Source organism: Arachis hypogaea, chromosome 17 (assembly GCF_003086295.3).
Source record: "Arachis hypogaea cultivar Tifrunner chromosome 17, arahy.Tifrunner.gnm2.J5K5, whole genome shotgun sequence".
NCBI lineage: Eukaryota > Viridiplantae > Streptophyta > Magnoliopsida > Fabales > Fabaceae > Arachis > Arachis hypogaea.
The window spans coordinates 125035637-125042511 of NC_092052.1; the positions used below are offsets into that span (position 1 = coordinate 125035637).

The following is a 6875-nucleotide window of genomic DNA, read 5'->3' on the forward strand; positions in this document are numbered from 1 at the left end:
ACACAAACTCATAGTAAAGTCCAGAAATGTGATTTTTATTTAAAAACTAATAATTATATACTAAAAACTAACTAAATCATACTAAAAACTACCTAAAAACAATGCCAAAAAGCGTATAAATTATCCGCTCATCACAACACCAAACTTAAATTGTTGCTTGTCCCCAAGCAACTGAAAATCAAATAGGATAAAAAGAAGAGAATATACTATAAATTCCAAAATATCAATGAAACTTAGCTCCAATTAGATGAGCGGGACTAGTAGCTTTTTGCCTCTGAACAGTTTTGGCATCTCACTTTATCCTTTAAAGTTCAAAATGATTGGCATCTATAGGAACTCAGAATTTAGATAGTGTTATTGATTCTCCTAGTTCAGTATGTTGATTCTTGAACACAGCTACTTTATGAGTCTTGGCCGTGGCCCTAAGCACTTTGTTTTTCAGTATTACACCGGATACATAAATCCCACAGACACATAATTGGGTGAACCTTTTCAGATTGTGACTCAGCTTTGCTAGAGTCCCCAACTAGAGGTGTCCAGGGTTCTTAAACATACTCTTTTTGCTTTGGATCACGACTTTAACCGCTCAGTCTCAAGCTCTTCACTTGACACCTTCACGCCACAAGCACATGGTTAGGGACAGCTTGGTTTAGCTGCTTAGGCCATGATTTTATTCCTTTGGGCCCTCCTATCCATTAATGCTCAAAGCCTTAGATCCTTTTTACCCTTGCCTTTTAGTTTAAAGGGTTACTGGCTTTTTTTTTGCTCTTGCCTTTTGGTTTAAAAAGCTCTTGGCTTTTTCTGCTTGCTTTTTCTTTTTCTTTCTTCTTTTTTTTTTTCCTTTTATTTTTGCCATTTTTTTCCGCAAGCTTTGTTCTTCACTGCTTTTTCTTGCTTCAAGAATCAATTTTATGATTTTTCAGATTATCAATAATATTTCTCCTTTTTTATTATTCTTTTAAGAGCCAATAATTTTAACATTCATAAACTTCACTATAAAAAATATGCACTGTTCAAGCATTTATTCAGAAAATAAAAAGTATTGTCACCACATCAAAATAATTAAACTAATCTCAAGGATGAATTCGAAATTCATGTACTTCTTGTTCTTTTTGTAATTAAAGCATTTTTCATTTAAGAAAGGTGATGGATTCATAGGATATTCATAGCTTTAAGACATAGACACTTAAACACTAATGATCATATAATAAGACACAAACATAAATAAAACATAAAGCAAAATTTTTGAAAAACAGAAAAATAAGAGCAAGGAGATTACGAAACGGGTCCACCTTAGTGATGGCGACTAGTTCTTCCTCTTGAAGATCCAATGGAACGCTTGAGCTCCTCTATGTCTCTTCCTTGCCTTTGTTGCTCCTCCCTCATGACTCTTTAATCTTCTCTAATTTCATGGAGGAGGATGGAATGCTCTTGGTGCTCTACCCTTAATTGTCCCATGTTGGAACTCAATTCTCCTAGGGAGGTGTTAATTTGCTCCCAATAGTTTTGTGGAGGAAAGTACATCCCTTGAGGCATCTCAGGGATTTCATGATGAGAAATTTTCTCATGCTCTTGTTGAGGTCCATGAGTGGGCTCTCTTGTTTGCTCCATCCTCTTTTTAGTGATGGGCTTGTCCTCTTCAATGAGGATGTCTCCCTCTATGACAATCCAGTTGAATTGCAGAGGTGACAAATAAGGTGACAAAAGGTTAACCTTGCCAAAGTGGAAGACTTGTCAGCCACCTTGTAAAGTTCTTGAGGTATAATCTCATGAACTTCCACTTCCTCCCCAATTATGATACTATGGATCATGATGGCCCGATCCACAGTTACTTCGGATCAGTTGCTAGTAGGAATGATAGAGCGTTGGATGAACTCCAACCATCCTCTAGCCATAGGCTTAAGGTCATGCCTTCTCAATTGAACCGGCTTGCCTCTTGAGTCAATTTTCCATTGAGTTCCTTCCACACATATGTCCATGAGGACTTGGTCCAACCTTTGATCAAAGTTGACCCTTCTGGTGTAGGGGCGTGCGTTTTCTTGCATCATTGGCAAGTTGAACGCCAACCTTACATTTTCCGGACTGAAATCTAGGTATTTTCCCCGAACCATTGTAAGCCAATTCTTTGGATTCGGGTTCATACTTTGATCATGGTTTTTAATGATCCATGCGTTTGCATAGAACTCTTGAACCATTAAGATCCCGACTTGTTGAATAGGATTGGAGAGAACTTCCCATCCTCTTCTTCTAATCTCATGTCGGATCTCCGGATACTCACTCCTTTTGAGCTTGAAAGGGACCTCAGGGATCACCTTCTTCTTGGCCACAACTTCATAGAAGTGGTCTTGATGAACCTTTGAGATGAATCTCTCCATCTCCCATGACTCGGAGGTGGAAGCTTTTGCCTTCCCTTTCCTCTTTCTAGAGGTTTCTCCGTCCTTAGGTGCCATAAATGGTTATGGAAAAATAAAAAGCGATGCTTTTACCACACCAAACTTAAAGTATTTGCTCGTCCTCGAGCAAAGAAGAAAGAATGGAGGAGAAGAAGAAGAAAATGGAGGAGATGGAGGGAGAAGGTGAGTTCGGCCAAGGGGGTATAAGGTGTTTGTGATGTGTGAAATTGAAGGAGGAATGAGGGGTATATATAGGAGTGGGGGGAGGGTTAGGTTCGTGTATTTGGGGTTGGGTTTGGGAGGGAAAAAGGGTTTTGAATTTGAAGGTAGATGGGGTTTTGGGGGGTAAGTGAATGAGGTGATTGGTGAAGGATTTTTGGGAAGAGATATGGAGGTGATTGGTGAAGGGTATTTGGGGAAGAGTGTTATGAAAAGGTGTGAAAAAGAGAGAGAGTGAGTTGAGGTTGGTGGGGATCCTGTGGGATCCACAGATCCTGAGGGGTCAAGAACTTAGCATCCCTGCTCCATTTAGGCGTGCAAAACGCCCTTAGAGTGCAATTCTGGCATTAAACGCCAGGTTGCTGCTTGTTTCTGGCATTTAACGCCAGCTTTTCTCCCTTTCTTGGCGTTTAACGCCAAGTTGGTGCTTATTTCTGGTGTTAAACGCCAGTCTGGTACTTGTTTCTGGCGTTAAACACCCAGAATGGTGCCAGACTGGGCGTTTAACGCCCATTCTGCTACTCTTACTGGCGGTTAAATGCCAGTAAGCTCTTCTTCCAGGGTGAGCTATTTTTTATGCTGTTTTTCATTCTGTTTTTGATTTTTCAGTTGTTTTTGTGACTTCACATGATCATCAACCTAAAGAAAACATAAAATAACAATGGAAAATAAATAGATATAATTAAATAACATTGGGTTGCCTCCCAATAAGCATTTCTTTAATGTCAATAGCTTGACAGTGAGCCCTCATGGAGCCTCACAGATAATCAGAGCAGGGTTGGGGCCTCTCAACACCAAACTTAGAGTTTGGTTGTGGCCTCTCAACACCAAACTTAGAGTTTGAATGTGGGGGGTTTTGTTTGACTCTGTATTGAGAGAAGCTTTTCATGCTTCCTCTCCATGGTTATAGAAAGAGAACCTTGAGTCTTAAATACAAAGTAGTCCTCATTCAACTAAAGGACCAACTCTCCTCTGTCAACATCAATCACAGCTTTTGCTATGGCTAGGAAGGGTCTGCCAAGGATGATGGATTCATCCTCATCCTTCCCAGTATCTAGGATTATGAAATCAGCAGGGATGTAAAGGCCTTTAACCTTCACTAGCACGTCCTCTACTAGTCTATAAGCCTGTTTCATTGTTTTGTCTGCCATCTCTAGTGAGATTCTTGCAGCTTGTACCTCAAAGATTCCCAGTTTCTCTATTACAGAGAGTGGCATGAGGTTTATCCCTGACCCCAGGTCACATAGAGCCTTCTCAAAGGTCATGGTGCCTATGGTACAAGGTATGAAGAATTTTCCGGGATCCGGTTTCTTCTGAGGTAATGTCTGCCTCATTAATGCATTCAGTTCATTGGTGAACAAGGGGGTTCATCCTCCCAAGTCTCATTACCAAATAACTTGGCATTCAGCTTCATGATTGCTCCTAGATATTTAGCAACTTGCTCTTCAATGATGTCTTCATCCTCTTCAGAGAAAGAATATTCATCAGAGCTCATGAATGGCTGAAGAAAGTTCAATGGAATCTCTATGGTCTCTATATGAGCCTCAGATTCCTTTGGTTCCTCAAAGGGAAACTCCTTTCTGTCCAGAGGACGTCCCATGAGGATTTTCTCACTGGGACTCACGTCCTCCTCACTCTCTCCAGGTTCGACCATGTTGGTCATGGTTATGGCCTTGCACTCTCTCTTGGGATTTTCTTCTGTATTGCTTGGGAGAGTACTGGGAGGAGTTTCAGTAATCTTCTTACTCAGCTGACCCACCTGTGCCTCCAAATTTCTAATGGAAGACCTTGTTTCATTCATGAAACTTAGTGTGGTCTTGGATAGATCAGAGACTATGGTTTCCAGGCCAAATGGCTCTGTTCAGAATTCTCTGTCTGTTGCTGAGAAGATGATGGAAAAGGCTTGCTATTGCTAAACCTATTTCTTCCACCATTATTATTGAAGCCTTGTTGAGGCTTCTGTTGGTCTTTCCATGAGAAATTTGGATGATTTCTCCATGAAAGATTATATATGTTTCCATAGGGTTCTCCCATGTAATTCACCTTTGCCATTGCAGGGTTCTCAGGATCATAAGCTTCTTCTTCAGAAGATGCTTCTTTAGTACTGTTGGATGCAGCTTGCAATCCATTCAGACTCTGAAAAATCATATTGACTTGCTGAGTCAATATTTTATTCTGAGCCAATATGGTATTCAGAGTATCAATTTCAAGAACTCCTTTCTTCTGAGGCGTCCCATTGTTCACATGACTCCTTTCAGAGGTGTACATGAACTTGTTATTTGCAACCATTTCAATGAGTTTCTGAGCTTCTGCAGGTGTTTTCTAATAAAGAAATCCTCCTGCAGAATGGTCCAATGACATTTTTGACAACTCAGACAGACCATCATAGAATATACATATGATGCTCCATTCTGGAAGCATGTCAATAGGACACCTTTTGATCAATTGCTTATATCTTTCCCAAGCTTCATAAAGGGACTCACCTTCCTTCTGTCTGAAGGTTTGGATTTCCACTCTAAGCTTGCTCATCTTTTGAGGTGGAAAGAATTTGGCCAGGAAAGCATTGACCAGCTTTTTCTAAGAGTTCAGACTTTCCTTAGGTTGTGAATCCAACCATGTTCTAGCTCAGTCTCTTACAACAAAAGGGAAAAGCATAAGCCTGTAGACCTTGGGATCAACTCTATTGGTCTTGATAGTGTCACAGATTTGCAAGAATTCAGCTAAGAACTGATGAGGATCTTCCAATGGAAGTCCATGAAACTTGCAATTCTGTTGCATTAGAGAAACTAATTGAGGCTTAAGCTCAAAGTTGTTTACTCCAATGGCAAGAATTGAGATGCTTCTTCCACAGAAGTCAGAAGAGGGTGCAATGAAGTCACCAAGCATCTTCCTTGCATTGTTGGCATTGTTGTTATTTTCGGCCGTCATGTCTTCTTCTTTTTCAAAAATTTCTGTTAGGTCCTCTCCAGAGAGTTGTGCTTCAGCTTCTCTTAGCTTCCTCTTCAAGGTCCTTTCAGGTTCAGGATCAGCTTCAACCAGAATGCCTTTGTCCTTGTTCCTGCTTATATGAAAGAGAAGAGAACAAGAAAAGTATGGAATCCTCTGTCACAGTATAGAGATTCCTTTTTGTGAGTAGAAAAATAGAAGAATTCGAATGCAGAGAGGGAGAGAGGGTTCGAATTATAAGAAGAAGAGAAGCGTTAGTAAATAAATAAATAAATAGAAAGAGATGAAAGAGAGAAGAATTCGAAAATTAAATAAAACAAAATAAAAATATTTTTGTTTTTATTTTAAATATTAGTTAGTATTCGAAAATTAAAAAGAGAAATAAAATTAAATTAAAATTTAAAATAATTAGTTAATTAAAAGGAATTTTGAAAAAGTGGGGAGGAGTTTTCGAAAATTAGAGAGAGAAAATTATTTAGGTGGTTTTGAAAGAGATATGATTGAAATAGAAAACTTTTAAAATCAAACAAAAAGTCAAGTAGTTAATTGAAAAAGATTTGAAAATCAATTTGGAAAAGATAAGAAGTTAGAAAAGATTTTGAAATTGATTTTGAAAAAGGTATGATTGAAAATTTATTTTGAAAAAGATTTGAAAAGGAAATTAAAAAAAAGATTTGATTTTTCAAATTAAAGTTGATTACTTGACTAACAAGAAATTAAAAGATATGATTTTAAAACTTAAAGATTGAACCTTTCTTAACAGGCAAGTAACAACTTAAAATTTTTGAATCAAAATATTAAATGTTAGTAAAGATTTTGGAAAATATGAAATAAAAATAAGAAAAAAATTTTGAAATTCAATTTTTAAAAGTTTTCGAAAATAAAGTAAAAATGAAAAAAGATTTGATTTTTTGAAAAAGATTTTGAAAAGATAGAATTTTTAAATTGAAAATTTGACTTGACTCATAAGAAACAACTAGATTTTTAAAACTTTTGACTAAATCAATCCAAATTTTCAAAATTTATGAGAAGAATAAGGGAAAGATATTTTTTTATTTTTGAATTTTTAATGAGGAGAGAGAAAAAAAAGAAAGATATCATTTTTATGTTTTTCTCTTTTTCTATTAAACAACAAAAATGAAATACACATAAAAATTTAAGATCAAAATAAAAATGCATGCAAGAACACTTTGAATGTCAAGATGAACACCAAGAACACTTTGAAGATCATGATGAATCATCAAGAACATGTTTTTTTTGAAAATTTTTAAGAAAAGAAAAACATGCAAGACACCAAACTTAGAAATTTTTAATGTT

At 37.2% G+C, this 6875-nt stretch overlaps 1 non-coding gene across 1 annotated transcript; it reads left to right on the forward strand.

The window, feature by feature from the left end:
- The first annotated feature begins 5027 nt into the window (after window positions 1-5027).
- Window positions 5028-5135, forward strand: LOC112767702 (small nucleolar RNA R71). The gene has a single exon (XR_003185144.1). It is a non-coding gene; the product is annotated as a small nucleolar RNA R71 (small nucleolar RNA).
- The last annotated feature ends 1740 nt before the right edge of the window (window positions 5136-6875 follow it).